Below are 19,766 nucleotides of genomic sequence, written 5' to 3'. Positions count from 1 at the left end.
TGTAATTTATCACCATCTGTCTTTGTGTTATAAGCAAATAATGTTAAACATAAATATTAATATTCAAAATTCTTTATCATAATGTATTTTTCTATTACTTTTAAAATTCAAAACCATGCTTTTTTTAAGCAAGAAACATCTTTATTAAAGTATCATACATTTATATAAATGGAAACAAACCATATGGACATATTTTAGTTGCAAACATTATACATCACAAACCATACTGAGATAATTTTAGTTGCACACAATCTATCCAGTCATTGTCAAACATTACATTGTTCATTCAAATCCTGCCTTCTTTTAAACCTCATTCCTCCTCTGCATATATTGTTCCCACAATTCTGATTTTTTTTCTACATAATTTGGTCATACCCTTTTCTAAAGATCACAATTCCAGTTGTTTTATTTCTGTTACTATATTCAGTACTTCTAGTATAGTTGGTTTACACCCGATTTCCATTTTCTAGTAGTTGTTTTTTGGCAGCCACCATAATTAGAGTCAAGAAAGGCCTTACTATGTCTAGGCAATTTTGATTCCGTATCATAGCTCAAAAAATCATTTCCTTAGTTACACCAATTTGCTCACCCAGTTATCTCTGATAGCATAGTCTGCAAGGATTCTTCAAAGTCTGCAAACTTATTACACTCCCAGAAACTATGTTCCCAGTTATCTCTTTCTTCATCACACCTCCATTTGCTGTCTACCTGAGGAAAAATTCTTTGGAATCTACTTGTGGTATAAAAATACTTATATAAACACTTCCCAGCGAAGATTCTAAATCTTCTAGACTTTGTTGCATATTTGAGACACATACATGTCCCCCCCATTGTTTCTTTGTGAATTGCTTATCCAGTCTCTCTTCCCAATCCTTTCTAACCTCCTCTGACTTGAGTCTTATAATTATCATGCAATATGTTATATACTGTACGAATTATTCCTTTTTATAATAGCAGCTTATAGTCTAGATTCTCCTAAAAACTCTACCAGTGTTGGTCTTTTGTTTAGGATCTCCCTATTTCTTTCTCTTTGCTTATACTCTGATATCAATCCTTGATAGGGAAGCCAATCTCTAGCTTGCAGTCCAAATAAATTATTGGCCCCTTCCCATTCTATTACCTTTCCCTCTAATTATTTGCTCCCAATATCTTGGTTCTTTTGCCAGTTTTCTCCAATAAATTCCAGACCCTTCTTGCCTATCGTCTGTATCCCTAATTGCAGTCACTCCATCATCAGAATCTCCTTTCTCCATTCCTGTGTTGGCTTAGTTCTTAGAATACTTTCTGCAACGTTATGAATATAATATTATGTATGGTTACTGTTATTCTCCTTAAGGATCTGCATCCAAAATCCCAGTAACTCCTTGTTGCTTGAGCATCCCTCATGTTTCATCATCATCATCCCTTTACTATTTGAATTATTGGTTTCTGCTTCTGCTTTGTATAGGAGCATTAAGTGTGGAGCTGTGAAATACCCCTTCAAATTGGGTAATCCCAAACCGCGTTGTTCTACTGGAAGAATCAGCTTATTCCACTTGACTCTTGCTGTCTTCCTCAATAAAATCTTTCAGCTCTTTATTAATTGTGATCCACAAATTCTCCTCTGGTTGATAAAAATATGCCTGTCATGTATATAAAACTAAAAGGACTAAAACATTTCAAGTGCTTGTATCTTGTTATCCATATTCAAATAACAGAGCTTCTAATTTCTCATTTTTTTGTATTATCTTTTGTTTAGTCATATCCTTAGTTGCCACATCAGAATCCTTTTTAATCCATACTCCTACGTACTTGATTTTGTCATGTCCCCATAAATATGGATATTGCTGAATCAATTTGTGTGTGGGTACATAATTTACAGCTATTGTCTTTGCTTTTATCTTCATTAATTTTGTATCCCAAAAAGATTTTCAAATTGCCTCAAAATATTCCACAACACTGAAATATCCGTTGCTGCTTTTATCAGGTATAAAAAATATCTGTAAATAGAGCTAGCTTCTCTTGACTACCGTACCAATTATACCCTTGAATTTCTGAGTCCCTTATTTTCTTTGTCAATGTTTCTAAATATAACACAAATAACAAAGGGTAGAGTGGACACCCCTGCCTGGTTGCTCTGCTCAAACAGAAATTATCAGAGAGGAACCCTATCCACTTTAATTTTCATCTCCGATCCTCCATATATCATCCTAATCACCCTTATAATTTTATCAGAGAATGCAAATGCTTCCATTGCTCTGCTCATAAAATCCCAGCTTACTCTGTCAAATGTATTCTCTGCATCAAGACACACAAACAACAGTGGTATTTTCTTACATTCTGCTTCCCTCTGGATCATCAGTGTTCTGCTAATGTTGTCATGTTTGCCTCCCCTCCACAAAATATCTATCAATTTTGGCATCAACTTTACCATTCTTTTAGCCATTATAGACAAACAGTTTATAATCATGGTTTAGGATTGAAATGGGCCTGTATAAAGCTGGATCTGAAGGGTCTTAACCCTCTTTGGGCATTAGACACCACCTTCATCCAGGATGTTGGTGCTTCTCTTAAAATACGGTTAAAGAAAACCTTCCAGAGCTTTATCAGTTTTTTCCCTGCTAGCTTCAACCTTCCACAGGAGTACCATCTATTCCTGGAGACTTTCCTGTGGATTGGTTACTCATCAACATTTTTATCTCTTCTCCTATCCTAGCTATTAGTAATTGAGCCTCATCACCTCTAACCTTGGCATTAATTTTTCCATAAAAAGTCTATTTGCACCTTTTCTTGATTTCCATATTTCTCTGCTTTATACAGACTTTCATAAAATTTCTGAAATATTTCTAGTACCTCTACAGGATCTCTTATCTTCCTTGTTATAGGTTCTCTAAGCTTGGTGACAACCCTTTCTACTTTCTGTTGCCTAAGTTGTTGCACTAAAAGATTTTGTGCTCTGGAGTTATCAAAAAGACTGTTGCTTAACAGAAATCTTTCTAAAGTAATGCATATTATTGAGGTAATGCAATTATTTTCTGTTTACCATTCTGCAATTGCTCTTCTTTGCCTCCTTCTCTGTTCCTGGTATATATAAAGAAATCTGATTTATACTGGGCCAGATTCCAAAACAGTTGTTATCAGTACAAGTCTGCCCATATTTTAAAAGACCTGCTCTCAGTGTAAGCGACTTACTTTGGTGGAATGCCTGTCTACAAACAGGCTACTATGGGGACCAAATTCCAAAACCCCTGCTCTCAGACTGCTCAGTGTAACTGGTCACTTACACTGAGAACAAGTCTTTTTGAATCGGAACTTGTGTCCTTTTCCTGACAATTCTTATCCCTTCCACTCCTATTCCAAATTGTCTTAATTTCCTGTTTCTTATCCTCAGTTCCTGACCATAACTCCTCCCTATTTTTATATTATATTTTGCTCACTTTTTTCCCAACTCTGAGCCAGGTTTAGTTTTCCCACAAATTGCCATACTTTCTGTATTACAATTATACTGATGTTCACTTTCTTTCCTTCTGCATTGATTTCACAAGAATTTCTTTTTGTTTTCAAATGCTATATCCAACCTATAAAGTCCAAAAGACAACTTCATTTTTCTACATGACCATATTTAATGAATGCAATGTTATTATTCTGTGTGTAGCATTTGTCAATACTTCATGTATTCCTTTTTCATCTAGTCTAATAATAATATGCTCTATCATAGACATCTTTGATTGAAGTACAAAATATTGCATGCCCCATAAAATATTGGGACAAATGATTACACTACATTGCAAAAATAAACTGTGTGGTTTATATTTGTGATCAAACAAATTCTCAGACTCTTAAAAAATACCCAGAAAAAAAAAAAAAAAATGAACAAAATTCCTCACTTACACCCAGCGTCTACATTTATATTTTATGTGGGGGCTCTATCCCATATTCCTTACATACACTATTCATATACTTGCAACCAAAGGGAAAATCACCAGCAATTATGCATAGCTGACAACCTGTCAGTTGACTATAGCATAATATGATGAATTTAACAAAAAATAATTTGTACATTAACATCTGCACACAATGAAAAGCAACAACAACCAACTATAGCAGCCCCACTGCAGTTAGTACTACTCCTAGCATTAAATTTTTAAAGAGTAATCACCTCTGTCTTACTTTTACGTTATATGCAACCTGAATAACCTTTTATTAGGAGTAGTATCCAAGAAAAACTTAAATGTTTTATACCCATCTTTCCCTTCCATACATTAACTAGCACACACACATTCTCTCGCTTTCTCACCCTAGTTCAAAAACAAGTGGATATCGTATAGAGATATATAGCTTTAAGGTAATCTAGAGAGTACCTAGATATAATATAGCCCTCATAAAACCTACCTAATGTGTATATGTGTGTGTTATTCACTTAGCCTTCTACTTTGGCACCCTGTTCAATACATGTAATCTAAAGATGCTCTATGACAGCATAAGTCATATTTTCTTAGAAGTCGCCCTACTATTCTTAGCTACCTGTTTTACATTCACATCACCATCATGATTGCAGTCTCCATTACCACAAAATTACAGTCTTGTTTTGCCTCACCTCAACTATATAGTATATCTGAGCTACCGTATGCTGGTATGGTGGTTTTAAACTGAATGGGACTACAAGTAAAGCAGTTCAACAGACCTCCAGGAATTTGTGCACATCCAGTCTCCAGGTAGGCAGTTTCAGTTTTTTTAAAAAGTTGATCTATTCTCTTATTTACATTGTAAATTGTCTATGACCATGTCCAAATTTGAGAGTGACTTGAAAGAAATGGGGTCCATTGAGGTCTAAACACGTTAACTCAGATGCATGAGCACCACTGGAATCAAAAGCAGGTGCCCAGTGAGTGTGGGGACTTGATTTCTGAAAAGCCTCACAAGGGGCCACATGAAAGATATAAACATTTATCCATTAGACTGCCAATCCAAAGAAAGATCATCAGTTTAAATTGGACAGTGTTTTCCATTAAGGTCTAGACCACGTCTATAAAGTAATGTGTGCTTGCAAAATAAATAAAAATAAACATCTGCTGTTTAGACAAGATACGTAAAACTCTAAAGGTATTTTCAAACTCCAGATGTAGTTACTGAAAGTTCATCTGCGGCAGTCTAAAACACTCTGAAAGCAAAAGTGAATGCATTTATTTTAAGACATTTCACGTTTCTTTTCTTTGTATTTGTAAAGTTTCATAAAATACATTACACAAATGTTGGATCATGTGCTTTATTTTCTTACTCCTTTTAGTCGGATCTAGTAAGCAGTTTAACTATGCATAACTTATGTAAATAGCTTGTTTGCTAATGCTGAACACAATTCAATGCAAACAAATATTTTATAACTATTTATTAACATGCTAGCTTTCTTCTGCACTCTTGTGATAAGATAGTATGTAAAAAAACAATAAATTCACCTCTGCTTGTCATACAGTATTCCCTTCTAAACAGCTTCAGCATGAATAAACTTTTGGTGAGCATAATTTCTACTTGCCGTTTTACACTGAAAAGTGAGCACAATTTATAGGCCAGTTTACAGTGCTGTCCATATTTCATTGCTCATCCTTTTCCTCTTCCTTAATGCGGAAACTAAAGCAGTTTTTGGACAAAAGAACCTTATTGTTGAAACATGCCTAAATAAATACAGTACATAAGTACATGAATACACGCACAGTAAATGCATTACCAAAAAATAGTAAAAATGAAGTAGGTTATTTTATTTAAACACGAACAAGAATTTAACATCCACTGTTTGTCTAAACCAGTCTGCCTTTTCTTTCATAGATCAGGCTGAGTAATGCAAAAGATCAAAGATAAATGACTCAGAATCAGAAAATATACCTTAAAATGTTGTCATTTTCACACAGAAAAGCGGATTAGCTTAACAGGAATTTTCTGGGGAACAACAGACCCAAATATTTAACAACTGACTTCTTTTATTTTTATAATCTTTATTATGTGATCAATAAAACAGATTTTTTTTCTTACAATAAATGCAATAATTGCATTTATGCAAGTTGTGTCCTAAAGATACTGCAGGGTATGTGTTCTTTGCAGGATGTTTTGTTTTATGTAATTATTTGTTTGCGACTATTTCAGTCAGAAGTTTAGGTGTTTTCTTTGCCTAGTGAAGTCTTTGAAGTGGTAACAGGCGGTCATGCAATCTGAGAACCACACCTTTGAGTGCATTATTTAAACAGACAGGTCTTGACTTTTAATGTTTTGCAGGTTGGTGTTTTCTAATCCTCTCAACAAAGCACATACAAGGATTAGTCAAGCAATTTCTGCTTCATCCATTTGTTGAGCAGAGAACATGAAAATAAATACCTCTTTATTCTACTGTCCCAATTGTTCCTAAGACAAACAATTAATATATAAAAGAACTGATTCTCAGGCCGTTTCTCTTCTCATGTAACACTTTTAAGTGTCATTTGTTTCTGCATGCAGTTTGGGAGCCTAACTGCAAAAAAAGGCTCTGGTGCTGAACCTTAGTGAGCTGAAAGGGGGGTTGCATAACAAAAGGGACTGCACAGAAGATCTATTTGACATTAGAAGTCACACAAGGCAAAACAAACTTAAAGAAGGGGAAACTGCCCTTGGAAGTTTAACCATTTAGTAACTGAATTTCAGAAAACACCTCCACATTTTCTCATTGCTCCACTGTTATCTTTATATGTCTCCCCTAGTTCCCAACCACATATTTATTAATTAATTACTTGTTTGTATGTTTAAAAAAATAAAAACATGCTAGTTTTTTCAAATACTTTATTTTTTTCTTCTTCTCTTGACTACTAAAAACATGCATTTTTATTTGTATATTTGTTATCTGGATAGGAAAAGTAGTCAATACACATTTCAGACCGGGAGGCATAGGGTCTATATATCATTGAACGCTTAAAAAAGCGAACGATGAATAATCGACCCAGTGTAAGCAAAAGCTTTCAATCTTGAAAGCTCAGAACAGCGATTTTTTCCCAAGGGGAAAAAAATCGCTGTTCCAAAAAAAGAAAGAAAAAAAAAGGAAAAAAATTGAAAGAATACATAAAGCAGGGGGCTGCGCCCCCCACACACCCCTACTTAAATATACCAACTCCGAGATCGCACTACAGTGCCAAAAATGGCAAAGTAATGGAAGCGGCCAAGCAAATTCTTTCCCTGGGAAAGAATTCGCTCAAAGTGGTTCGCTATTTTGCCTTTTCGTTGTTTTAAGTTCAACCAAGACGCATTCGATAGAATGCATCTTCAGTGATCTAATAGGAACCCAGAGGCATACACACTTATACAGTAATGCTGACATTTACTCTGAGCTATTTGGTCAAGTTAAGAAAATTATCATTAAAACAAATTGCTAGCATTGTATGTTACTGTATAATAATTATATACTATCAAAACTCTGTTTATTCTCATGAGCTAAGAATAAAATTGGTTAGAAATGATCAGTGCTCTAATACAGTAAACAAATTCAATAATTTATTATGCAATACTATAAATATATACATTTGAACAGCATTGTATTTCAATGTTTGAAGTTGACTATATTTGACAATCATTAAATAGAAGCCCAGCTGCGTGGCATAAAACTGGTTAAGGTGTTTGCCTTACAAACACAAGGTGCAGGGTTTGAGTCTAACAAGGGATAATTGGCTAGGCTTAAAATGGCTCGTAAGGCCAGTTAGCCTAGTACTAATCTATGTATCTAAAACCCGGACTATGACACTGATGACCCAATTTTTACTAGCTTCTTTGGCAAGGAAGCGACAGGCAAAAGAAAATGGGACTGAGCAGTAGGTGCCTTTTTACCCATTCTGGATGACGGAGAAGTGGTTCTGGTCAGGTGATAGCTACCATGTAAGCAGCAATTTGTACAGCACCAAAATGATCAGGACCAGGAATGGGAGCTTGACAATGTAACCCTAGCGGCTTCTGGGTACAAGCACGTACAAAGAAAACAAGAGTGTAGGACATCCCACAAAGAGACAGATGTTCATATTGGCCATCGATGGTGGGGTTAAGACCCTAATAGAAAATGCCATCACTGACAGGATGGCAATGAGGGGACAGATCACCTCCATGGCTGCCTGAATTATGAGCCCAGCAGCTATCTGTCAGTCCACATTGGGGATACCAAGTACAGGGGAATGAATATGGTCAAGTTACACTTGGGAAGACTTGATAGTCAGCAGGCATAGAGGTAAAAAGAATACAGAAAAACTAAAAGTTTCAAATACATCTTTGCAAGGTTAATAAGATGGGTATGATCAACTATGATGTCTGAAGCAGAAACACATAGGCCCTGCCCCCGATTACAAAAAAAAAAAGTTTTTCTCAGGGTAAGTGACCACTTACACTAAGAGCATGCTGAGAGCAGCCTGTTTATAGATGGGCATTACACCACTGAGTCACTTGCACTGAGAACAGGTCTTTTGGAATCTGACCCATAATCTTTAAAGCTCATGTTTAATGGTACAAAACAAACTTTTGTTTTTGCATAAAGCAGTGTTCATTCTTTTTGTGTATGAGCGGAAGTTTTTTTTTTTTCAGAAAATGGTGCAAAATGAAAGTTTTAAAAACTGCTTATCTTCTTCTGTCTTTCGGATTTTCCCGGTTAGGGGTCGCCACAGCGGAACTCCGGTCCGCTAATGATTGGCAGTTGATTTTTACTTGCTGGCTTGCCGGGCCTAACGCACAACCTTCAACGAAAGAACGCCCATCCACGCATGTCGACACACAAAAGACGCTCTAACTGAGAATCGAACGGGCAGCGTCTAACTAGTTATGAAAACAGAAAGCTAAACTGACCCAACCTTATTTACATTTACGTATATGGGCAGGAGGGATTTACATCAGTTTGAGTGATAGCTGTAATTAAACTACATTAGTATGTATAAATAACTGTGTTATGTAACTGCTAACCTGTTAAATTAATATATTTGTATATATGTATGTATTTTGTAGTGATTTTTTTTAAATTCTCGAGGGAGAATACCAGACACAAAAACACGTCTAGTTACATGAGAAAAGTTGGTACTGAAACACAAACATTTCTAACAATCAGTTGTCAGAAAGTATAAAATAAGCAAGAGGAAAGACAAAATCAATAACACATTGAAAGTACCAATATTACCAATTAGAAATCAAATAAATTAAGGGAATTTATTTTAATGTTATACTTTGCAAACACTGAGACATCTTTTATAAAATACACAAATCAAATTCAGAGGCAAAGTAAAGGTTATCCATAAAAATTGGGGACATTTAAAAGGTATGCCTATACTCTCTTAACATTGTTTAACAGAGTTCAAATCCCCTTTAATTTCTTGATACCTACTGTCGTTGAAATTCTGATACCCTAAAAATATTTTTTTATAAAAAGAAACATATTTATTGAATCATCACCCGTGAGCCCCAGTCATATTTTAGGTTCATATTTTTTTTACATTAAACGGATGTTCTTTTCCTGGCCCTAATTTATTTTATTTATTTTCTTTAACATTTGTTTGCCAGGATAATCTGACTGGGCAACAAGTGTCCATTTTCAATGGAGTCCTGGGGAGAAAAACTCCATAATTTCACAGAGAGAAGAAAAATTTACAAGAGAGACATTACAGAGTAGTAGCATACAGATTGTAGACTTTACAGCTGTTAGTATACAGTAAGAGGATATTCCCCCTTTTGGCTGAAAATGCAAGTGTAGAAAATATACAATGAGAGTAGATAAGAACCTGTCATGCAAGGAGCATAGTACAGTTTAAGTGTTGCTTTATTTTTACTCAGTTTTATTTGGCATCAAGATGCTGTTACAGCAAACAATTCTGTCTTGTCTTTTTTATTGCATCTTGCATCACAGATCATGGAAAATGCACTCCATGTCCTGAACAATCACAGTGCTTTTATAGGTCCAGCCCATACTGTGAGTGCTTCACTTACAGACACCACTGTAGTGAGATTCACAATCACTGCATCTCATGTCCTATAAAGGACTAGCAGAAGTTATCAGTTTGACAGATGTACTAGAAAAAAATCTTGTAAGGATACAAGACTGCCATCTTTCATGCACACACAACACCAAAGGTGCTCAACACCACTTGGCAATTCTTTTATATGGAAAAAAAAAAAAAAGTTGGGGGGCTGAGTTCCTGTATCAGACAGTTTACAATAGAAGAGACACAGCAGAAATCATAGACATAATGAGACTGCCAAGAGGGCTTTCATCTACAAATAACAGGTAAATAAGGCCGTTTAACTTGTATGTAAGTTGTTCCTGGTTCAGAATTATGAAATGAGTAAATTGCAATTAATTAATCAATATTGACAATTTTTTTACAACTAAAGAGCAGCAAAGTGGCTAAGGCAATGAAGTATTAGTAACTTGTATCCCGTGTTTGAGGCCTACACCTTCCACTTGCATGCTGTGATTCTTGGAAAAGTACTGCAGTGTCGCATCAAGTGGACCTCGCCAGTTTACCACAGATATACAATACAAATACACTTTAGTACACTGTGTGGTTAAAGTCATTGCATTTTTGCATGAAAATGTTATTGTTCTGTCAGAAGAATCTGACAGGCAACAAATTAATTCATGTTTGCTCTGTTTCTTTCTTTAGTGTATGCCATCATGTTAATCTCTGTAAGGAAAGAAAGAGGTCTTTAAGAACCCTTGTGAGAGTTCATATATCCTTCAAGAGCAACCTAGTAAGGCATGCAACAAAGTCCAAGTAGGGTAGCTTATAAATGTGTGGTAATACAAAGAAGTGTGTAATGAGGTTTTGATCACACTGTCTACAGCATCAGATACTACATTTTCAAGGGCATAGTCTGAGGTGGCCACGGTGGTGCAGCAGTTAGCGTTGCCGCCCCACAGCAAGAGGTTCTCCGGTTTGATTCTCGGCTGGGGTGCCTTCTGTGCAGAGTCTGCATATCCTCCCTGTGGTCGCATGGGTTTCCTCCCACATCCCAAATGCTGTAGGTGGATTGGGCACTCTAAATTGGCCCTAGGTGTGAGTGCGTGCATGTGTGCACCTTCTGTGGAAGGTTGGGCGCCGGGCTGGCAACTCAACACTGTAAAACTACACTGCCAATCATGAGTGGACAGGTGATCCACTGTGGCGACCCTTAACTGGGAAAAATCATCTGAAGGTTTTACTGGAGCATATGATGTTAAGATATACCTGCTTAAAGAATATCTCATACCAACATTACTTTTTATATAATCACTGCTGCTTTCGAACCATAGCAATTACACAAAATAAGTACAAAAACAAAACTGTCAGGGACCTCCACATCACACATCTCTGAAAGTTTTCCATGGACTTTTACAGCTGTGGGATAATGTAGAGTTTTTTTTTATGATAAACTTTCTTAAAAGAGGTGTACTACGTAAAATACAGAAAACAAAAAACTAATATCTCACATTGCTTATTAGTATAGAAAGCAAACCAGTCCCTGTATGTCTGCATACTGTTATCATAGTACTGCCTTTGTGCTTGGGTAATGGCTGAAAAGTGTGTTTGGATCAGTCCATTGTACCCTATTATTTAATAAATAAATGAATATTAATAAAAGAGACACTTGTTTGCCAGCTTAGAGTATCTTTTGCAAAGGTAAATTGCCCACTGTATGTTAGTTCTCCTTAGCTAAAACCTTGTTCTAATGACCACATAGTATTTGATTACCCATAAATGTCACCATCAAAGCTTACAAGACTGTGAATGCATCACAGTCTCGTGGTGTGTCAAAACATCACAAAGTGGGTGCAAAACAACTTTAAAGAAACAGTTTTATACATTTACAATGAATGGTGTTGGCAGTCAGTACTGCAATTATTATAAACAAAACATAAGAAAATATGCATGCACAGACAATACCTTCCTCCAGCTTTTTCTCACAGCTCCTTTTCACTATAAATTTATTACACAGTGTGGAAACATGATAGCATATAATTTGCACCACAGGCAGTCAATTGGTTGTGGTCACATTCTTATTTGCATTCAATCTTCCAAAGCTAGGAATACAAGTATCAACTAAATGTGTGGTCACTTATTGCAAAAACAAGCATATTTTAACAAATCTACAATAATAGGAACAATACAAGGCAAATAAGCACAGGGAACATCAGTGGCCTGCACATACACACTTTTTAGCAGACACTTAAAAGTTCTTGACACCCTTACAAATAATTACTAGTGCCCACCTCCCAGTTCAGGCAGGGCCATACATGATTACCCTGTATCAAATTTATGTCTACCCATCCATTCAGCAAGACTAGCCTTAAAGACAAGGTAATACTTTTTCTTGACCTGTAATAGTAACTTTTCCAATAGGCTGAAAAATCACCACCACCACTATGTGCCTGACATACCCTTCCATCCTCTATAGCAAGGATGCACTGCCCTTCTAGCATGGTCAAGTGTTCTTTAACCTTTCATGGAACCCCGTTATCAGAGGTTGAATCACTCTACCATCCCTATATCAGGGACAGTCATAACTCCTGTGTAGTGTGTGTGTGTTCTTCAGCCTTTTGTGGTGCACTATTATCAGAGACCAAACCACTCTGTTTCCCCTGTATCATGGACATTCGCAACTCCTGTGCAGTCGTGTGTGTGTGTGTGTGTGTGTGTGTGTTCTTCAACATTTAGTGGCGCCCTATTATCAGATGCCAAGCCACTCTGCTTCCCCCGGCATCATGGACAGTCACAACTGCTGTGTGTTTGTACGTGCACACATGTGCATGTGTGTGCACACCTCAGAGTGTGTATGTGTGTGTGTGCACACCTCTGAGATTTTGTGTGTGTGTTTGTGTGTGTGTACGCCTCTGAGAGAGTGTGTGTGTGTGTGTGTGTGTGTGTGTGTGTGTGTGTGTGTGTGTGTGTGTGCGTGTGCGTGTGCGTGTGCGTGTGTGTGTGCGCGTGTGTGTGTGCGCGTGTGTGTGTGCGCGTGTGTGTGTGCTCAACCTTTAGCATGACTCTATTATCAGAGGCTGAACCACTTTGCTGCCCCAGCATCAGGGACAGTCTGCTATGCATGTAGTCATCTTCTATACTTCTCTCAGTCTACTATTTCTACATTGTTTATTCAAACTATACAGCCCTTTAGGCATCTTAATTACTGCAGGTGTCTGTTTATCCTGATTTTGTTGCTATAAATATAGTGTTGCTGCGCATCCCTGCTATGAGATTTGTCTTCTTCCTTTCTGTGCCAGTTGTTGTTGGCTGTTTGTTAACTGTCTCTCATTTATTCTGTTACTGGTTCACTTGTAAACTATATCCCACACTGCTGCACTAACCCAGTGTAATCCCTAGATTGTTGTGCAACCCGCAGCAGTGCTGATACTGTTTGCTATCTATATCCTTGGTTCTGCCGGTCATTCTCAAGTTGTAGTGACCCTTTGTTCCTATGTTCTCTGCATTACTCTTAGTCAAGGGGCTTACATTTTACAGCCATTGTAGACATTTTCTGCCCTTGCTCGACACTCCATAGCAAGTCAGATAAGTTACTACATATATGTAAGCTGAATGGCATGAGAATTTCCTCTGCTTTGATCTCCCTATTCTGTTGTTTACGTTTTTACTCTGTATTCCTTCACTATGTATACCTCCAAAGCCTGCTCTCTACTTAACTCCAACATCCAATCTTATTTCACTGCTTTGTGCTTAACTCTCAGTTTCCATTTATTGTGACAATACCCATCTAACATACATTTCCATCCTGTATAGTAGCGATGCATTGCTCTTCTAAAATGGTACTGCATCTTATGTTTGTCTAACTTGCAGTCTTACCATTTTCTACTGCACTTGATTATTCATGTCATATGTAGCAACAGGGAATTCTGCAGCAGGGCTAGCCACCTGGCAGTGTAAACATTGCCTCAAGATGATAGTCACAGTTGACGTGACACCCTGACCCCATGTGTAAAATGAGAAAAAGGGGCTGAGGATGTACGCCAGTGTACAAGCAAACAATATCATCTTCATCAATATGACAGCTTTCTTGTTGTCACACCATATTTGAAGTAACTTATCAATACTTCACCACAAAAGAAAACACATACTGACAAGCAAAGACGTGACACATACCCTAAACTCAGGTAATTACTCTTCTTCTCTTCCTATCCAAAGATATACATAGAAGTCCTGGACCCCTAACCACCACAGCACTCGTACCCCATTAATCCACTGCTTACTCTACTCATTTACAAACTGCAGAGAGGAATTCTTAACTGCAGTGGCATCAATAATAAATATGCTCAATTATTGCTACAGCGGGCACAAAATAAATTCGATATACAGTTTCAATAAAACATGGCTAAAGCCTTACACAACTATATTACAAGCCTTTATGCCCAGCTATACCACTATGTACCTAGAAAGACCATGATCCCATGCAGGTGGTGGCCATATGCTACTACCCAGATCCATCATAGATCACACAATCACAACCAGCACCAGAGCTGATTAGGCCCTGTTTTCTTGATGAACTCAAGCTACTTAAGAATTATGGCCACTGTCTACTACCTCCTAGTCTCACAGTCAGCTATCATTAATGCAAGTTAAACTCTGTCAAATCACTGGAGGGCAGCAGTGGTGATGCGATGGAGTCCTTTGTCCAGGGCTTAATTCTGTACAAGGCTAGCCTTGGTCCCAATACATAAGGAGATTTCCCTCCAACATCCTCCTCTCCAACACCCCACTGCAATATTTATTTCTTAGATTAAAAAAAGTGCGAACAGCACTCTAAAACATGTAGATAATAACCTAGTCTCATCTTTCCAGCTAGCACACAGCAAAGAAACAGCCCTTGCTATTTTCACAAATCACAAACTGTCTGCAATCTAAACTTGATGTTGACAAATTATTCTTTAAGGTATTCATCTTGGATAAACTTGGTTAATCATTATCTGCTTCTTCACTGACTAACTATAGTTTATTCTCAAACTCAAATTCAGGAACCCTGATTTATGGTTGTCAATAAATAAATAACATCTCATGTTCATGCAATGAAATCTATGAATTAAACCAATGATCTTAAGTATAATTTTCAGTTATTACCATGATTTTATTATAATTCTCTAGTACATTTTATATATATATATATATATATATATATATATATATATATATATATATATATATATGGATTTATATCATAGAGTTTCAGAAAATTGAAATTTATATGGTCAAGTTTCTGAAAACTCAAAAAAAAAAAAAAACTACATTTTTCTCCTGCAAATTATGATCTTCTTGTGATCCTTAGCAGGGAATGTATTTTTCCCACTATAGTACAATCTCAGAGTTGGGCATGCCCCACCTCCCCCACCCCCCCAAAAAAAATCTAGATTTTTTTTTTTCTTTTCATTCGGGTTTTGGAAACTGAAACATATGATCTCAACCATATAAATTTTGAGTTTCCGAAACTCTGTAAACCCATATATATATATATATATATATATATATATACACACACATATATATATATATATATATATATATATATACACACACACACACACACACAAAATAGACCACAAGGAGACTGGCAATTGTGAGCAACAAAGCTGCTGGTTGAGAATCCTAAAAAATCAGGAAAAAAGAACCAAGCTCATTTAAGACTTCGGACTAATCAAGCACTTACAACTTGTTTAGAAATCAAAACTTCTTATCGAAAAACAAATAGATGAGCACTTTCGCCCTTAAAAGAGCTTCACAGCTGGAGTGAGGTTCATAAAGTCATAAAATTTGAGCTTTATGCACCTGAAGTCTTTGAATTCTAATATATTAGTTTCAGGGGGTATAGATAGTCTGAGCAGAAAGGTAGCTAGTTTATTGTCTGACTTAATCAGAGAAGGAGTTACAAGGGAGTTGTGCATGATAACACTACATTTTTGTACCAATTCAAGAATATTTTGTCCTCTAGTTGTGCTAGTAACAATCTTGTCTACAGAATTATTTATTAGCTCCAAAAAAAACCTGAACATATCTGGCCTTTAAGGAGTTAGCACTTGCTCCAATGGTAGGCTAATAAATGAGACCATATGAGTAAAGTGGTCCTACAAATCCCTCCTAAAATTATTCATCTTCCAAAATATGTGAACCTAATCTGCCGTAAAGAATTTGATACACCTTAGGGATATTAAGAAAACTTAAAAAGGTACTGCCAACAGACGAATCTCCATCTACAGGATCTACTGGCATAGCAGGGTACCACTAGCACTTCAGAATATTGTTGGAATAATATTTAATCCCAAGTCTTCATGCCAGGTTTGCATATAGCCCCAAGAGATACTGGCTTTCATAGTGATTAAAATCTTAAAAATGTAGCTTAGTATCCCTTTTGTAGGAGTCCATGCTTCTCTGCAATCCAGCAGCCACTGAATTAGCCTAGGTCTGTCCCTAAAGTGGACCATAACTATTCATTTTTACCCATCTCCCATGTCAAGAAGCCAAACACCCTAGGACACTCACAGTCTAGGATAAATGTCTTGTGGAAACCTCAATAATCCATAACTCTAATGTTTTCAAATAATTGCTCCAATTAGACTAAATTTATCTCGGAATCAAGTCAATTTCCTCTACAGTAATCAGGGCCATTAAGTGTGCAATCATGATTTTGTTCATCTCAGAGGCTTCCAAGGAGTGCATATATTCCCTGAATTTATCCATAGGAAATGGGCACTTTCCATCACAATACAGGCATGCATAATACTGGACAAAACTATCCAGAACTTCCACAGAGGATATGACAATGTTTCCTGTAACTGGGTGCCAAACTCTAGCCACCAGCCTATATACATTTGAGGGTCACAGTCTTACAGCCAGGTGTTTCAATCCTGAGGGGAATTCTCAAAGAACTTAATTTTTAAAGTTTCTCCATGGCATCTACCTTATACTCTAAGCATGCTGTAATCGATCCCTTAACGCTGTGGCCCTGAGATATGCTCCACCTCCTTGTGCGCCTTACGAAAATCTCTCAGGCAAGTACTGACTTTAGCCCTAATCTTCTCTTTCTCTTCCTAACCAGTATGCAAATGGTAACATGCCTCCACTTTACTTTATCCCAGAGGAAAGGGATATGACATGTGTTTTCTATCAATACCTATATTTCTGCACCAGTAAGGTTAACATTTAATTAAACTGACCACCTTTACAAAAATATTCACACTGAACAGCCTGTCATAGTTAGCAATTTACCTAGAACGTTGCCATCAAGGGGCACAATCTGATAACACAATTGGATAGCATTGCAGTTTCAGGACAAAACAGTTATGTTCATTAGTTACTAATATCTTATCACCCCTTGACCTCCCCACCCCCCAAGAGAGAAGCAGGTTAATAAGTCTCTGGAGAGGCCCAGAGACTTGAGTGTCTTCAATCTCCATCATATCCAATGCCGGCACACAGACCAGTCTAGGTGCCTGAATGAAGTCCATACAATGAAAAAAAATTATTTAAAGTGTTCCATCCCTCTTCCCCCCCCAAAAAATTATAATCATTCCATCTTGAAAACCCATCCATTCCCTCAGCAGCTTCCAGGCAAATCTATAGTAGTGCCTGGAAGGACGAAACATTCAAAATAGACATCATGCACCCTTCTTCATCAAGTATTTTCCCCTCCTTATTTATCTGTATATTGCAGAACTGAAATGGAGTCCCCTTTTAAGTAGGATAACTATCTCTTACATCCATAACCTCCAGGACAAAAAGCCTAACAAGTTGGAAATGTCCTGACCTGCCTAACCGAGTTCTCCAACCCAGATAAGTTTTTATCTTGCAACAATGCTAAAGTTGACAATATCAAAAACCCTACACCTCTTCATTGGGTTAACTAACCTATTAACATTCCATGAAAGTAAATCATGCATATTAAATAGAGTTTTCTCTCCTGTTCTGGCACCATTACAAAATGTTAATTGTCTTGTACAACATTAAATTATAACTCATCTTACGAGTTCATGCTGCTTACTACAATACTTTTCACTTTGTTTGCAAAGTCAAAGGATAATTATGGGCACAGCCATTTTTTTTCTGAATCTCACCCCTTCTTCCCCATAGTTTGTAATACAGAAGGAGAATAAAGCATTAAACTTAAAAAAAAATCTAAAAAATGCACCTCTACATAGGTGCATATGTACAGCTTGTTTTGCTAATAGATTCATGTATTTTTACTTGGCTAATAACCTGGAGGGGGCCTTCCTAAGCAAGTTTTCCCAACAGAATATTGATGTCATGTATCCATACAGGACACTGAGGGCCAGGCATTTATAAGCTGCCTCTGTCCATAAGGGACATAGGTGCCAGGCCTGGTGTAAATTTCCTATTCCCCATCCACTGGTCTAGGTTGTGCTTAAACTGGGTTATAAACAAACTCAGCTTCACATGAATGGGAAGCCTATTCCATAGGAGGGGCAGCGTCTGTCTCTGTCTCCAGCATGTTCTGTTTAAGTCACAGACAAAATTCAGGCCCTAGACCTTGTATTTCTAGTACTCTTTGACTTACAAATACACAGGAGATTCACAAGTGTGGGGTTTGCGGATGCCTTGTAAGCAAGGCATAGATCAACCCTCAGCAATGCATAGGAAACTGAGTAGAAGGAAAGGGCTTTAAGGTGCTCTGTATAATGCTGTGTGTTTATTATCCACATATGCACAATCCTCTCCATTTTTTTAACACTAGGATACTGTGATGCACATTATTCAAATATCAATGTGTACTGTTGTTTATACTGGAACTTCTTTCTCTGGGCCCCCCATAAAAAAATGTGTGTGATCAGCCCGTAATGGTCAACGAACACAAGTAAATTAATGAATAACTGTACCATTTGGAATCTATTTCTCTGAAGTACAATTAAAGACTAAAAGTCTGTAGCTGACAAAGTTTGCTGATGACTGAAAACTGGGAGCGGTCATAGAATCTCCAAATGATGTCAACATCCTACAAGAGGGTCTTACACAAATGATAAGTGCCAAAGTCAAGGCCTTAAACTCAATGCAAAAAAATGTATTATCATCCCTTTCAGTAAGAGCAATGTTCTTGCTAACTACAACATCAATGGCAACACCCTAAGTGTGCACTCAGTGGTGAGAGACCTGGGCTCAAAGGTTGACAGCAACCCTACCTTTGATCACCATGTCTCCAAAGTGGTAAGAAAGGAATTCTGTATTGCTCATCTCATAAGTAAGAGCATTGCCTCCAGAAAAAAAAAGTTATAACCTCCCTGTACTCTTCCCTCATCAGGCCAATAACTCAGTACAATGCCTCTTTTGGTATGTACCTTTCCAAACACCTGCAGCAACTGGAGTGACCACAAAGGTTCCTCAAGGAAAATTCAAGGGTCTTCAGTATCTCTCCTATGTGGAGCTTCTGAAATCACTTTCCCTTTAGCTTGACAAGCCTTATCTGCAAAGCCATGGAGAGGATCATAATGGACCTCATAAATAAAGACATAGGGAATTTGCAGACTTTGGATCCATCCCAGTTTGGCTTTGTCAAAGGCAGATCATGCCTTCTAAACTTGGTTGACTTTTTCGAAACAGTCACCAAAGCCATTGATGAGGGAAAGGCAGTCCATACAGCCTACCTCGATCTGGTGAAGGCCTTCGATACAATACCCCACTCGGGTATCATTGAAAAACTCATCAGCTTAAATGTTAACCCATACATCACAAGATGGGTTGCAAACTGGCTGAGTGACAGAACCCACAGGGTCAGAGTTGCTGGCGCCATGTCAGACTCAAAGCCTGTCACAAGTGGTGTACCAC

This window comes from Protopterus annectens, chromosome 14.part0, assembly GCF_019279795.1.
Source record: "Protopterus annectens isolate FY-2018-M chromosome 14.part0, PAN1.0, whole genome shotgun sequence".
Classification (NCBI taxonomy): domain Eukaryota; kingdom Metazoa; phylum Chordata; order Ceratodontiformes; family Protopteridae; genus Protopterus; species Protopterus annectens.
Note: the sequence above shows the minus strand (reverse complement) of the source record.